We start from the raw sequence: 17,097 nt of genomic DNA, 5'->3' as shown, positions 1-17,097 counted from the left end.
GTAAGAGCTTTTCCTCTAAGATCAGGAATAAGACAAGCACGACTATTATTCAACATAGTATTAGAAATCCTAGCCACGGCAATTAGGCAGGAAAAAGAAATAAAAGCCATCTAAATTGGAAAGGAAGCAAAACCTTCACTATTTGCAGATTACATGATACTATATATAGAAAACATTAAAGACTACACCAAAACACTATTTGAATGAATAAATCAATTCAGTAAAGTTGCAGAATAAAAAATTAACATGCAGAAATTGATTGTATTTTTTTTGTGGTTCAGTAATTCATTTTATTTTGTTTTTATTTTATTTAAATTCATTAATTAACATATAGTGTATTATTAGTTTCAGAGGTAGAGTTTAGTGATTCCTCAGCTGCATATAACACCCAGTGTTCATTACATCAAGTGCCCTCCTTAATGTCCATCACCCAGTTACCCCATTCCCCCACCCGCTTCCCCTCCAGCAAACTTCAGTTTGTTTCCTATTGTTAAGAGTCTCTTATGGTTTGTCTATCTCTCTGATTTCATCTTATTTTATTTTTCCCTCCCTTCCCCTATGATCCTGTTTTGTTTCTTAAATTCAACATATGAGAGAAATCATATGATAATTATCTTTCTCTGATTGACTTATTTCACCTGGCATAATATTCTCTATTTCCATCCACATCATTGCAAATAGTAAGATTTCATTTTTTTGATGGCTGAGTAATATTCCATTGTATATATATACCATCTTTTCTTTTTTTTTTTTAAGATTTTATTTATTTGACAGAGAGAGACAGCAAGAGAGGGAACACAAGCAAGGGGAGTGGGAGAGGGAGAAGCAGGCTTCCCGCCAAGCAGGGAGCCCAATGCCGGGCTCGATCCCAGGACCCTGGGATCATAAACTGAGTCGAAGACAGATGCTTAATGGCTGAGCCACCCAGGTGCCCCTATATACCATCTCTTCTTTATCCATTCATCTATCGATGGACATCTGGGATCTTTCCATATTTGGCTATTGTAGACATTGCTGCAATAAACATTGGGGTACAGGTGCCCCTTCAGATCACTATGTTTGTATCCTTGGGTAAATACCTAGTAGTGCAATTGCTGGATTGCAGGGTAGCTCTATTTTTAACTTTTTGAGGTAACTCCATACTGATTTCCAGAGTGGCTGTACCAACTTGCATTCCTACCAACAGCGTAAGAGGGTTCTCCTTTCCTCCTCATCCTCCCCAACATCTGTTGTTTCCTGACTTGTTAGTTTTAGCCATTCTGATTGGTGTCATGTGGTATCTCATTGCAGTTTTGAATTGTATCTCCCTGATGCCAAGTGATGTGGAGCATTTTTTCATGTGCCTGTTGACCATTTATATGTCTTCTTTGGAGAAATGTCTGTTCATGTCTTCTGCCCATTTCTTAACTGGATTATTTGTTTTGGGGTATTGGTTTGGTAAGTTCTTTATAGATTTTGATTACTAGCCCTTTATCTGATAAGACATTTGCAAATATCTTCTCCCATTCATAGGTTGCCTTTTAGTTTTGTTAACTGTTTGCTGTGCAAAAGCTTTTTATCTTGATGAAGTCCCAATAGTTCATTTTTGTTTTTGTTTCCATTGCTTTTGAAGACGGGTCTAACAAGAAGTTGCTGTGGCCTAGGTCAAAGAGGTTGCTGCCTATGTTGTTTTCTAGGACTTGGGTGGATTCCTGTCTCACATTTAGGTCTTTCATCCATTTTGAGTCTAGTTTTGTGTATGGTGTAAGAAAGTAGTCCAGGTTCATTCTTCTGCATGTCCAATTTTCCCAACACCATTTGTTGAAGAGACAGTCTTTTTTCCATTAGATATTCTTTCCTGATTTGTCGAAGATTAGTTGACCATAGAGTTGAGGGCCCATTTCTGAGGTCTCTATTCTGTTCCACTAATCTATGTGTCTGCTTTTGTGCCAATACCATGCTGTCTTAATGGTCACAGCTTTTTAATATAGCTTGAAGTCAGGCATTGTGACGGCCCCAGCTTTGGTTTTCTTTTTCAACAATCCACTGGCAATTTGGGGTCTTTTCTGGTTCCAAACAAATTTTAGGATTGTTTGTTCCAGCTCTGTGAAAAATGTCTATGGTATTTTAACAGGGATTGCTTTGAAAGTAGATTGCTCTGGGCAGCATAGACATTTTCACAATATCTGTTCTTCTAATCCATGAGCACAAATTTTTAATTTCTGTTTGTCCTAGAAGCTCTTTATCTCTCCTTCTATTCTGAATGACAGTAAAGTATTTTTGGTAGCATATTTTTGTCATTTAGCACTTTGAATTTATCATGCCAGTCCTTTCTGGCCTGCCAGGTCTCTGTGGATAGGCCTGCTGCCAGCCTTACATTTCCATTCTTGTAGGTTAAGGACACTTGTCCTGAGTTGCTTTCAGGATTTTCTCTTTGCGTCTGAAATTTGCAAGCTTCACTATTATATATCAAGGTGTTGACTTATTTTTATTGATTTTGATGGGGGTTTTCTGTGTCCTTTGGACGTTAGTGCCTGTTTCTTTCCCCAGATTAGGGAAGTTCTCAGCTATAATTTGCTCAGATAAACCTTCTGCCTCTCTCTTTTCCTCTTCCTCTGGCACCCCAATTATTCTAATATCGTTTCACTTTATTTTACTGATCTCTCAAATCCTCCCCTTGTGATCTAGTAATTGTTTATCTCTCTTTTTCTCAGCTACCTTATTCTTCATCAGTTTGTCTTCTAATTCACTGACTTTCTCTTCTGCTTCATCTGTCTTAGCAGTTAGAGCCTCCATTTTTTATTGCATCTTATTAATAGCCTTTTTTATTTTGACCTGATTAGATTTTAGTTCTTCTATTTCTCCAGTAAGAAATTATCTAGTGTCTTCTATGCTTTATTCAAGCCCAGCTAGTAACTTTATAATCATTGTTTTGAATTCTAGTTCTGATATCTTACTCATATCCATATTGATTAAATCCCTGGCAGTGAGTTCTGCCTCTTGTTCTCTTTTGAAGGGTGAATTCTTCCATCTTGTCATTATGTCCAGAAAAGAAAAGATGAAAGAGAGAGAAAATACAAAAATAGCAACAATGGCACCAGAAAAATATATGCCACACAAATCAGAAGGGAACAGAAACCAAAAAGAAAAGAAAAAAAATGAAAGTAAAATCAAACAAGTTGAACAGAACAGAACAATAAACTAGCTCCTGGGTGTATTTTGGTCTTTTTGTTAGAAGAAACTAGATCCCAAAATAGGAAAGAAAGAAAAACTTACATATATACAAAAATACAGTTGAATACAATGAAAAGTAGCCAAAAAGGAAAATCTATATTAAACGTAAATATAAAAATGAAAATTAAAAAAGAGTTTTAAAAATTGATAAAATAAGAAAATAGCTGAAAAAGAAAATAAAATATAAAACTGAAGGACTAAAAAATCATAAGAAAAAATCACCAATACTATATACTTCTTCCTCTAAGAGCTGGAGTTTTGCAGTTCTGTATTATCAGTAAACTTGATATAGATGGAAGTTCCTGCTGGTCTTCTCAGGGAAGGGCCTGTTGTGCTGATTCTCAGGTGTGTTTGCTCAGGTGGAATAGCATCACGCTTACCAAGGGGCCAGGCTCAGTGTAAGTGGCTCTGGAGCCAATGTGGGGATGAAAATGGCAGCATCACAATCTCTATCCCCTGAGCTGAAAGTCTGTGTCTCCAACTCTTCAGTGAGCCCTCACAGGAAAGCAGTCTATCATTCTTGTCTTCCTGGTTTCTGTCCAAACTCTGTGTTCACTCAGCCTGTGACGAAGCATTTTTATCTCAGGCACATGACCCTGTTTCGAGTCTCCAAACTTTATGAACTCATGTTGTTCACACTCATGCCATTCCTACCCAGGAAGGAGGGGTCTTGCTGCAGTTCTGCCTCTTGCTGGGCCCTTGCTTGAAGAGTGGTCACCAGACCGTGCAGCAGTTCGCAGTTTATGGCAACCCCGAGCAGAAGGCTGGTGCTTGGACTCACTGTTTGAAACTGGCTTCCCCACTCCAATGCTTGGGAACTGTTGGGGGTGCTCAGACACCCCCATTCTTTCTGTGGCGCTGGAGATCCTGAGACCACACTGTCCCACCTGGGATTCTGCCCTGCTTCACCTCCTGAGTGCCTTGCAAGTAGGGATGTCCCCCACCACAGCAGATTTCTAAAAGTTCCAATTTTGTGCTCTGTTGTTTATAACACTTTCCCGTATCCAGCTTCTGGAGGCTCCCTCCCCCTGCAGTTTACCTTCCAACATATTGCCTAGCATTCACATCTGTGCACCTCTTACCTTGCAAAATGGGTTGCTTTTCTGTTTGTAGAATTTTAGCAATTCTTTTCTCCGATCTCTGGTTGATTTTGCAGATTTCCAGAATGATTGAATATCTAGCTGAAGTCCAGGGCCCAGGTGAAATTAGGGCCCCTTACTCCTCTGCCATCTTAACTCCACCCCCCTGGTTGCATGTCTATACACTAATATTGACCTATCAGAAAAGGAAATTAAAACAATCCTATTTATAACTACATCAAAGAAAAATAACTAAGAGTAAATTTGACCAAAGAGGTGAAAGACCTATACTGTGAAAACTAAAACTAAGACATATTGATAAAAAGAAATCAAAGACAACACAAATAAATGGAAAGATATACCTTGCTCACAGATCAGAAGAATTAATATTGTTTAAAGGTGTTAGTATCTAAAATATACAAAGAACTTATAGAACTTATTACCAAAAAAAAACCCAACCTGATTAAAAAATGGGTAGAGGTCTTGAATAGACTTTTTTTTTCAAAGAAGACACACAGATGGCCAACAGACACCTGAGATGATGCTCAAAATCACTAATCATCAGGGAAATGCAAATCAAAACCACCACGAGATACCACCTCACACCAGTCAGAATGGCTATTACCAAAAAGACAAAAAATAACAAGCATTGTGAAGATATGGAAAAAAGAGAACACTTGTGCACTATTGGCAGAAATGTCAGTTGGTGCAACTACTATGGAAAACAGTACAGAAGTTCCTCAAAAAATGAAAAATAGATCTATCATAAAATCCAGCAATTCTACTTCAGGGTATTTATCCAAAGAAAATGAAAATGCCAATTCAAATGGATATATGTACCCCTATGTTCATTGTAGCATCATTTACTATAGCCAGGATATGAAGACAACCTAAGTGCCCAGTTGTTGATAAACTGATAAAAAAGATATCTATACACATAATGTAATATTATTCAGCCATGAAAAAGAATGAAATCTTGCCATTTACAACACATGGATGGACCTAGAGGGTATATATGCTAAGTGAAATAAGTCAGAAAAAGAAAGACAAATATCATTTCATTTCACTTATACGTAGAATATAAAAACAAAAGAAATGAATAAATAAAAAAGAAACAGAAACAGACTCATAAATACAGAGAATAAACAGGGGTTGCCAGAAGAGAGGGGTGTGAGAGGATAAGCAAAATAAGTGAAGGGGATTAAGAGGTACACACTTCCAGTTATAAAACAAATAAGGATGGGGATAAAAAGTATACCATAATAAATACAGTCAATAACATCATAATAATGCTATATGATGACAGATGGTAACTATGGTTATTGTGAACATTGTATAAAGTATAGAATTGTCAAATCACTATGTTATACACCTGAAACTAATGTAACATTGTATGTCATCTATACTTCAATTAAAAAAGTTAAAAAGATAGCACTGCAATAAACATGTTTTACAGATTTTTTTTCCTCTCCCTGAGCATTTCATTGGCATGGATAAGAAATTACTAGACTTACAATAGTATAAAATTTTATGGCTCTTGATTCACATCACCAAAAAGATTTATAGAAATATTTCCACCTTCAGTCTATTGGATGCTTGTATCACCATGCCTTTATCATACACTTACCAAAATGATTTTTTTAAAGTTTTAATAATTTCTTAAGCCAAAATGTTATGATTTTATTTTTAATTTCTTTGATATATAAGGCTGCTAAATATTTCTCCTCTTGTTTATTATTCTTTTTTTTTTTTTTCTTCAATCATCTATTCCTACTTTCTGCATGTTTTTTTCCATGGACATATTAGCCTTCTTTAGGGCCTTGTAAGACCTCTTTGCATATTATATTAATAGTTTGACTGTTAATATTTATTACAAATATCTCTATCTCATTTGTTACTTGCTTTCTATTTTAATTGGAGTTTTTTGATGCAGTGTAGCTCTCAATTTTTATGTAGTTAAGGCTGTCTCTTTTTCTTTGGGATTACTTTCACAGCCTTTATGTTAAGTAAATGCTAGTGTCTCTAAAATTAAGTTTGAAATATTGACAGTTGGTATCTCTATCATTTTAAACATTTTGTTAGTTAATAAAGAAATGATGGCTGAGCTAATCATTTGTAACTGTTCTGACAGGAAAGAGAATAAGGAAGAGTAAGGATGAGAAGATAGAAAATATCTCCTTAGAGTTATTAATCACTGTCAACATTTTGTTAGAGTGCATTGACTAATGTTTGTTTATATAATTTAACTTATTTAAAATAGTCTTTTTTCTCATATGTTTTCACTAACTTAATGATGCTTTTAATCTATTATTTCATTTATGATTGTAATTATTACATGGATAGCCTTCTTTGTTGGTATTTTTGTTTCATTTGTTATGGAATACAATGGAAGATGCAAGACAGTCTTAGAGTATCTTTCTGATATTCAAGAGACATTTGAGAGAAAAATAATCACAATTAAAATAGCAATATGGTTGGGTACCTGACTCAATTCAGTTTAGTATTTATGTCCTGCTGTTTAATACAACTTTCCCTAAGAAATCATGTCAAATAACATTAGCTATTCCTATGTCCACATAACAAATAGTATTGTCAAGTTCTTTACTAAACATCAAGAAGCAAAGAAAAGGAATTTTATAGACTACTTGGGGATCATTTTCAATTTCTGCTTTTATAAAGAGTAATACAATTAATATGTTTTCCATAAAATTTTCTCATCTTTTTGATACAAAGATTTTTACAATATCCATATAAAAATAATATAGAAGTACACACACAATGCTTAAGGAACATAGTGGAAGGACTAGAAACACTTACATCTAGCCACCTACTTCACATCTAGAAGGTATCTCAAACTTTATGTATCCAAAACACAGCTTTAACCCTTGCTCCCCATCCCCGGCAACACCAAAACAAAATATACAAAAGCCCCTAGATTTCAATTAGATCTATTTCAGTAAATATCATAATTTTTATAGTGGCTCAAAGCCATACCTAGACATTCTTGATTCATATCCATATTCTCTGAATTCAACTCAACAGTAAATAGTAAGGGTTCTACTTTGAAAATATGTCTCAAAACCATCCACTTCTCTATATCTCCACTTCACCCCCCTGATCCAAACAACTGCATTCTCTCTCCTGGACAACAACAAAACCCTACTTATTTCCCCTACTTTCAATTGTTCTCCATAAAATATTCTCTAGCCAGAGTGATATCTTTAAAATGTAAATCAAATCACGTCACATCCTTGCTTAAAGTTCTTCATAGGCTTGTAGTTGCACTTGGAGTAAAATCTACAATTCTTACAAGGACCTACTTGGTTCCCCATCTTCCCCAGCCTCATCTCGGAACACTTTCCCCTAATAGGTCAACATAATGTATACATTCTCTGCTCTTTAATGGCAAGATCACCTTCTAGATTGCCAGTGATGGGGTAGATGCGTGTTTAATTAGGGGCAAAGTTATGGCAAGTACACTTGGCCACATATCTAGAATCACACTGTCCAAGCAGTTCTATCAGTAATAATAGAAAGTTGTGACATTTGATTTTAATTTGTCCAACTTATGCAATCATCTCTCACTTGGCTTTTAATGTGGAATAGAAAGAAAGTATAGTTAATTTGTCTCCTGAAAACTTTTTATACCTCATGGTGCCCAGTATAATGATTAAAACAAACTTTTTGAATTGAATTCAATGTAAAATAGAATGATGTTAAAATAATGCTGTATTATAGTATGAATGAAAATATAGATCCTTCTATATTAAAAAATACAGTGCAAAATATACAGTATACTTATTTTACTTTTCCTCATACATGAAATAGAAATCATACTGGTCCTATTGTCTCACATGGTTGCTCAGAGGATTAAGTAGGGAGTGTATAGATACCACTCTGAACATGCTAAATAAATGACACATATTTATTGCTGAGTCAGCATGCTCCCTTTCTCAACAGTATGAATTTGTGCAGAATGAGTGGAAAAATCAAACCAGAATGGAATTGCTAGTGTCAGTTATAAAGAAGTATATCCAGTGACCTAGATCATGTTTCCCAAATTGTGTTTTATGGATCACTAGTTGTGAAAAATATTAATGGGTTTCCAGGGGTGGTAGTGGGGGAAACCTATAAAGAATCCTTCAGTGAAGAAAAGTATTTAACCCTTACTTCCTCAACATATCTGACCGTAGAAACCTCTTTTTCCCCCAAGATTATTATTCAGAATGAGTACTCCATAGAGATTAGGACATGATGATTAAGGGGGAAAAGGGTAGAATATCTGGTGAGGACTTGATTTATTAGAATATTCTGGTGAATTTGACATAGTGTTAAGTCAAAAAATTATAAATGCCTTGCTCCTCCTATCCTTATCCCTGGACTGTATATCTATCACTACATCTAGTGATTCCTATTCAAATGTAAGTTCAATTTGAGTACCTCCTTCCTAAAATAGTTTTCACTGCCCTATACCCAACCGTACTCAATTTATTCAGAAATATATATTGACCACCAATTATGTACCAGGTGTTGTTCTAGGTACTGGGATTAAGCATTTAATCATCATCACCATCATCATCATCATCATCATCATCCAAAAACATGGAACATCCATTCAAATGGGGAAGAAAGACACTGAACAAACCAACACACAAATACTAATTCAGGAGTGAAAAACACTATAAGGGAGATAGAAAGTAAAACTACTTTATATTCAGTGGTCAGAGAAGGCCTCTCTTATAAGGTGGCATCTGAATGACCTGAAGAAACAAAAATAATGAGCCATGAATTTTCCTGGAGAAACGCATTCCAGATAAGTGAATGATGACTACAAACGTGCTAAGGTGGGAACTGTTTGGCTTATCTGAGGTAACGCAGGCAAGATGGCGTGGCTGGAATAAATCGAAGTAGGTAGAGAATAGTAAGAGATAGAGCAGGAGATAATGGAATCAAATTATTTAGGGCACTGTATGCCTTTACACTGAGTGAGAGGGGAAGACATTGGAAGGTTGGCCAGGTGAATTAACATGATCTAATTTACAAAAGTCTATCTGCCATTTGCAAAAGGACAATAAGGGTACAATAGCCAATGCCAGGAAAAAGTTAAGAGGCTTTTTCAAAAGTTCAGGCAAGAGATGTTAATGGCTTATAGGAAAGTGACAGAGAAGAGATGGTAAGAGGGTCCTGGGTCAAGAACTATTTTGAAAGGAAAAGTAGAGGACAATTTTTAAACTTTTTGATCATAGGACCCTTTCACATCCTTAAAAATTATTGAGAATACTAAAAAGTTTTTGTTCTTAAGGGTCATATCTGTAAATATTTAATATATTAAAAACTAAAACTGAGATACTTCTAAAACCTATGAATATAGAAGTGCACATTTTATTAGCCATCAGAGCCATGATACCACTGCATGTCAAAGTGCAAAAATGGAAAACTCCATGGAGCACTCATGTACAAATAAGAATGAAAAAGACAAAATGTCTTTGTATTATTATGAAGATAGTTTTGACCTCATAGAACTTCTGAAACAGTCTTGGAAACTACCAGGGGTTCCTGAACCACGCTTTGGAAATTTCTGGCCTGGAGGGTTTTCTGATGGATTGAATGTAGGAGTGTGAGAGAAAGAAAAGAATCAAGGATGGGGTCAAGTCTTTTAGCCTGGGCTGCCATTAACTGAAATGCAAAGTTCAGTGCTACACGTTAAGCTTAAAATGCTCCTTAGACAATCAGTTAAGATTTAGAGAGTAGCTGGCTGGATATGGGCCCAGAGTTCAGGAAAGTGGTTGAGGCTGGAGATATAAATTTAGGAGTAATCAGCATATAGATAGCATTTAAAGTTCTGGAACTGGATGTACTCACATCCAGGGAGTAGATGTAGACTGAAAAGAGAAGAGGTCTGAAAATGAGCCCTGGGGCATTCAATCAATGAATTCTATCAGTGCAATTCCAAACACCATCTGTTTAGAACACAGTCTCCCTCAATTGATTAACTGTTCCTTTAGGTCATTTTCATATTCAAATCTCCTCTTATGATACCCAGCATACAGTAAGCACTCAAATATATTTATTAAATTAATGAATAAAGTAACAAGGTACTCTTTGGTACTTTCATAGCTAAATTTCACAATATTAGAAAAGACCAGGATAGGAAATTGAAATGATTAGTTTCAGAACCTGAATAACACGAAAAAAACCCTCCATTTTAACATAGTCTGCTGCTGTCAATAGCACTGTGGGCACAAAATTCTATATTTTCTAATCTTTGTGTTTTTAACCTATTTTCACTTAGCTTTAGTGGCAAGACTCCAAATTATTGAATACAGTCTTCTTTGTTTCCCAGTTTTGAGGTACGAACTGTTGCCATCTATGTTTCTGCTCTTCTTCCTTTTTCCAATCTAATATTCGCCTCCTAAACTTCAGCAACCCTTTGGAATATCAATATTCCACCTTGATTATTTTTCTCCCCAGTGAGCTAATTAACATTAATAGACTACTGGAGTGAGGAGACCAGAGCTTGTCCAGTCAGTGGCTGTGTAACACTGGGAATTATTCACCCTTCTAAGTCTCAGCCCCAATCAGTACCTACCTTGTAGGGTCTTTATAAGAAATAAATGAATACACACTGAATAATAAAAATAAATGGCTCAATACTCAATAATAAAAAAAAATTTTTAAAGATTATCTCTTTGAAGGTCTTTTTATTCCTTATCTATTTTTGTGGCAACCCAATACAATGTTTTGTAATCTTTCTGAGTTACATGCCTCTGCTTTTTACATACCCACTCTCATTCTAATTTTAAAATTAAGCATATGTATTCTATAACCCTACAGTGCCCAGTAAAATGTTATTCTAGATTTGACAAGAATTTTATGTAACCCCATAATGGAAGGGAGAGATAGTATGGTTTATTATTAACTTAATTTATTATTAGCTCATTAAACATGTACAAAATCCAGAAGAATATCCAAAATAATTATTTTCTTCAGGTTGAGTTATCACCTGATCTAAACAGAGTCCATCATGGGTAGGAATTCAGGAGCAGTTCATCTTTCTTCAAATCGTCTATCTCCTTTAGTCTCTTCAGAGAACTGGCCCCTGAACTTTTCTCTTTCTTTTCTTTACCTCTATAGCATGTTTGCTTCTTTTTGATAGGGTCCCTCCTTAGCTGCAAGAGTATGCAGCCTGAAGTCATTTCATTCTGTTGAATTCTACTTAGGGTGGGATTTAAAATATGTGGTAGGATCTGGACCGTACCAGGAACACCTCAAGAATATCAGAAATTTCATATTTTTCTGGTTGACTTCCTGTTAGCACCTACCTACATTCATTAAAATGTTATTATAATGTTCAGTATTAAGTAAATGTTTGGATGATTTCTGTAATATTGTGCTAATAATAGTCTCTTTCTCTGTCTTCACCTAGGGCCACTTCTCAAACACTCTCTTCTGTTATTTTACACTTGATGTGTGTCATAAAATAGGAGAAAGAAGTGGAGAAACTCATCTGGCTAAAACCACCACCAAAGGCAGAGCTCAAGAATCAAGTGCTCTAACAACTAACTAATGCTTTATCCAAAGAATCTCCTGCGTCCAGTAATGCCAACAGTGTTTGAACTTTGAAGCTAATTACATTTAGTCACTCCTCCTATTATAAATTTTAACATTTCAATCCCCATCACTCATGTCTCTCCAATCAACTTTTAGTTTCCTTTTTCCCATTCTCTACAACCAAGTTTAATTTCTTGCATCCAAAATAAAAGAAAAACTATTTCCTCAACTTTGCCTTCCTTCAACACACTGACATACTACTTTCTTTCCTTTTACCACCAAACTATTCAAAAGATCAATCTGCAATTAATGCATTGGTTTTCGCCAGCTTTTCAACTCTTCCCATCTTAAGCTTCTACCTTCTTTGCTTGGGGGAAATTGCTTTCTTGAAAGCTTTTGCCCTCAAAATCATCAAATAAAGTGACATTTGGATCTCCTTTTTACCTCATAAGTTTTGACAATGCTGACTAATCTCTTCTTCAACTTTCTTTTCTCCCTCTATAATCAAGATAATGTTTTTGTCTTTTCTCTTTTATATCTCTCAATGCTCCTTCTCTCTTTTGCTAAGGTCTTTTCTCTGAATTATATGTGAAGAAGTTACTTACACTTCTTCGTTCTTAATTTCTTCATCTATAAAATTAAAATAATATCAATTTCAAAATATTATGAAAATTAAATTATATTAGGTGTTGAACAAGTATTATATTCCTTAGGTGTAAATATTTCCCAGCATTCTATCTTTGGTACTATCTTCCTTCACCATCAAATTCTATAAATGACTATAAAATCTTTACCCTAAGCTCCTACTCTCTCACCAGAGCTCCACTCCAGTATTTCCAATTTGCATATGATGCCCCACACTCAATATGTTTACAAAATCAAATTTATCATAGTTCTCCCTCACCAAAATGAACTTCCACTCAAGTCTTTCCTGTTTCTATAAATATCATTTCAAAATCCCACCCAACCAGGCTCAAATCATTAGTCATCTTTGACTCCCTTATATTTAATCCATTTCTCCACACACTAATGCTTTATCCAAGTTGTCTTTTGTATCAAATACTACAGGGAAAGGATTAAAAATCATAACCAAGTGGTATTTATCCCAGAAAAGCAAAGTTGAATTAACATTTATAAGTACAATGATGTAACTTACCACATCAACAGAACAAAAGAGGAAAAAATGATGATTATCTAAATATATACAGAAAAAACTGGAAAACATCAACACCCTTTTATGCTAAAACCTCAGCAAACTAGGAGTAGAAGGGTACATACAAAAAACTTATAATTGATATTATGCTTAATACTGAATGCTTTCCCTCAAAGATAGAGAATAGGGCAAGGATTTTTGGTTTTACCACTTCTGTACACCATTGCACTGCAGTCACAGCAGTAAGAAAGAGGAATAAAAGGTATAAAGACTAGAAAAGAAGTAAAACCATCATTATTCTCAATGACAGAAAGAACTCAAAGAAACTTACTTAAAAATAAAAACTACTATAACTTTTAAATGAAATTATCCAAGTGGCAGGAAACAAGGATAATACAAAATTCAATTGCATTTCTATATACCAACAACAAACAATTAGAAAGTGAAAATAATAAACAATACTAAAGTATTAGCTCAACTCAATGAGGACAGGAAAGCTTTTTCCATGTTGGAAAAAAAATGAATCTCAACTCCTACCTCACACCATACAACAATTTGAGATGGATCATAAAACTAAATATAAAAGCAAGAACCAGAAAACTTCTATAAAAAAAAATATGGGTACATACATTTACAACCTGGACAAAACACACATGAAAGAAAAAAAATTGATAAATTGGATATCACCAAAATTAAAAGTCTGTTGACCAAAGTCACCATTAAAAATATTTAGGCAAATCACAGACCGAAGAAAAATATTTGCAGTACATAAACCTGACAAAGGACCCATATCTCTAGGAATTATAGGACAATTTATAATGAATTACTACAAATCAACGAGTAGGAAATTAAACAACCCCTTTAAAGGACTTGCATAGGCACTCCTCAGAAGATCTAAGAATGGGCAATAACCACAGGAAAAGGTATGTGACATTATTAGTCCCAGAAAAAACACAAATTAAAACCATAAGGAGAAATCGTTTCACATCCATAAGAATGGCTAAAATATAAAAATATAAAAGTTTAATATACCAAATGTTTGAGGGAATGTAGAGAAACTAAAATTCTCACACCTTTCTGTCGGGGATTATAAAATGGAATAACTACTCAGGAAAAGTCTTGGGAAGTTTCTTATAAAGTTATTTAGTCATCTACCTATGACCCAACAATTCTACTCTTTGGTATCTACATGAAAATATATGTCCATAAAAAGATGCAAATGTAAGTATTCACAGCGTAGTCATTCAAAATAGCAAATAGCAGGAAAACAACACAAGTATCAATTAATAGGAAAATGGATAAACAAATTGTACTATATTAATCAAGAGAATACTACTTGGCAAAAAAGGAACAATGTGAGCAAATCCCAAAAACATTATTTTGAGTAAAAGAAGTCAGACACTGACATACATAAAACACACACACACTGTAGGATTCCATGTGTATAAAGTCCAAGAAGAGACAATCCTAATCTATGGTGATAATAATCAGAAGTTGCTTCTAAAGCGGGACTGGGTATAGTTGATTGGAAAGAGGCATGAAGCAACTTTCTGGGATGATGACAATGTTTTAATATCTTGCTTTGAGTGGTGGTTACACTTACATATACAAATGGTCAAAATTTATCAAATTGTGTTTCATTCTTCAGTTAGGGAGAAAAAAAGATGTTTCACCAGGAAAACATTAAAAAAAAAAAAAAAAGCTTTTTGCAAGTAGCATATAATTTGTAGAAAGAAGCCTGGTGTATCAATAGACTTACCTACAATTTTTTTCAACAGCAATATTTTTTCAAGTATTTTGAAGTACTTTTGCAAGTTTCAAAATAATTTTATTTTCAAGTATAAGTAAATAAACCCAGCATTGTGAATTCATCTAAACAGAGAAACTCAGCCTTGTGGGTCAATATAATGGAGAGAAACAAAGAGTAACCAGTAGCATATAAATATTTCAGTCTCTGTGAATAGAAAATAGATGCTTCACAATCTGGAGAATTTTTAGACATGAAAGAGCCCAAAGAAGCAAAGGTAAAAAGATCAAACACGAGATGCAGAACTAACAGCTGTGACTTAGTGAGTTAATAAATATGCTGAATAAAATCAAACATAATAAAGCACCACAAGTTGGTAGCTTCCAAGTAATTAACACACTAATCAGAAACACATGCAATGTGTAATCAGGCCTACCTCACTGTGACAGCAAGGACTCCTTAGTTACAATGGATATTCTCCATTTACAGGTAGAGTTATGGAAAGTAAATTAGGTAAAGTCATGCATGAGGCAAAGGGGAAGTAACCTGACTTGCTCTATTTAAGGTAGTCTCTATTTGCAGTGAATGAGATGAAAGTTCTGTTTTCATCTCTCATCTGTTCTAGATCAGTCTTCTCACAATAAGACTGAACATATCTGCTAATACCTGGGGAAATAAATGTATATTCATGGATAAGGGTTGTACTTATACTTTTATTTCCAAGCCTCATCCCAAGTTTTAAGAGTGAAACGATCATTTCAACCATGTTATTAATGTCTAATTAGTAAATGGGAAAAAAAGTGTTTGAATACCACAAGTCAATCTAACTTCACATTTCTTGCATTTCCACACATAAAGCCAGAATTAGCAGCCACTTTAGAGGATTAAACCTGTGATCAAAATATGGGCTTTTATATAAGCTAACCAATAATTATCTTTTCTTTGGAACAGTTAGCTCTTGACAACGTTTCATCCCTGACACACCTGTGACTTGTCAGAACACACCAGGGAGTCCACTATTTTATCCATCTAGCTGTCCTCCATCCACACCGTCTAGTCTCCAATCCCTTTCCTGAAATCACATATCATACTTACATTCCCTTGTAATTACTTCCACTTGAATTTTCTATTCCTTGCTCTTTACAAAAATATGGAGCCCAGATCGGAACTCATAAGAAGAAACAGGTAAAGTACCAAAGTATCTGAGGCGAAAGGAAGAGTAGTCCAACTGAGGTTATATTCTTTCCCAACTATACACCTTAGCTACTACTGTTCTATTACATACATACTTCAGGCTGCATTGGCTCAAACTTAAATACCATCACCTTAGTTTCCTAACTTTCTCACTTCATTTTTTCCCTTCCTAAATCATCATTGTAACATCTAAGAAAGGAAGGTAGAATCAATTGCCTTCATAAACATTTAATAACGGACAGAACCAAGGAATCGTGTCAAAATGGAGTTTCTGGCTACTGCTACTTTTTTTCAATTTACCAAAATAAACTAAAATAGAATAGAAAATGCAAAGAAGGATTTACGGAGTAAGATCACTTAGAGTTGATTAGATTATAAATATGTAGAAAGAGAATCTGCTTTTTATTCATTGAAAGACTAAATTCATTTACATTAGATAATTTATGTTGATATAAAAATAAATGTGTTTAGTAATGGATGTCATTAACTTAAGCATAAGATAATCTCCTATGTAAGTAATTAAAAATGCTGAAAATGCAATGGCTGCACAATAACACCAGAAACACCTTCATATAATGAGAGAACCAATGAAGATTACTGTGACATTTAACATCTATACCTGGCTTTAGTGAGATTTATTTCTTGAGGCAAATGAACTAGATCAAATTTTTCTGAAAAGAAAGAAGGGATCTTTGAAGACATTTCCTCCTCCACATAGTTGGACACTGTGTGAAATGTTACCTTGCCTAAATGAACCTGTAAGTCTCATTCTCATAAAGATATTGTACAACCTCAAGAAGATTTTTCTAACCTCTGATCAGGACTGGAGGAGACAACTATTACATTAAGAAAAAAAGAAAAGGAACTTTGAAGCAGTTGCACAATTTAGCCTCTTTGGAGTGTCAATATCCTTATCCATAACACTACAATATTACATTCCCTTGAAATTAATGAAACAGTTTATGTGAAAGTGTTCTATAAACTACAATGAATATGTGAAGTTAAAATGCCATTTTATTCATGAGGACGATTATAATGAAAATAAACTAAAATAAATTATATTGAAGAAGGTAGATATTAAGCAAATCATTGTTCATTTAGACCAAACCAGTCTTAAAAAGAGACATTTGTCCTACAAATTGGCTCAAAGGATTTGTTCA

The 17,097-nt window shown here is 34.6% G+C and overlaps 1 protein-coding gene across 1 annotated transcript in view; it reads right to left on the bottom strand.

The window, feature by feature from the left end:
• Positions 1–17,097, bottom strand: part of LOC148108643 (ankyrin repeat and sterile alpha motif domain-containing protein 1B-like) — a 317,341-nt gene that overhangs the window by 167,444 nt on the left and 132,800 nt on the right. The gene's annotated exons all lie outside the window — the stretch shown is intronic.

This window comes from Ursus americanus, chromosome 17, assembly GCF_024610735.1.
Source record: "Ursus americanus isolate L20-20 chromosome 17, mUrsAme1.1.p, whole genome shotgun sequence".
Taxonomy (NCBI): domain Eukaryota; kingdom Metazoa; phylum Chordata; class Mammalia; order Carnivora; family Ursidae; genus Ursus; species Ursus americanus.
Note: the sequence above shows the minus strand (reverse complement) of the source record. Positions and strands in the feature narration are given on the sequence as shown.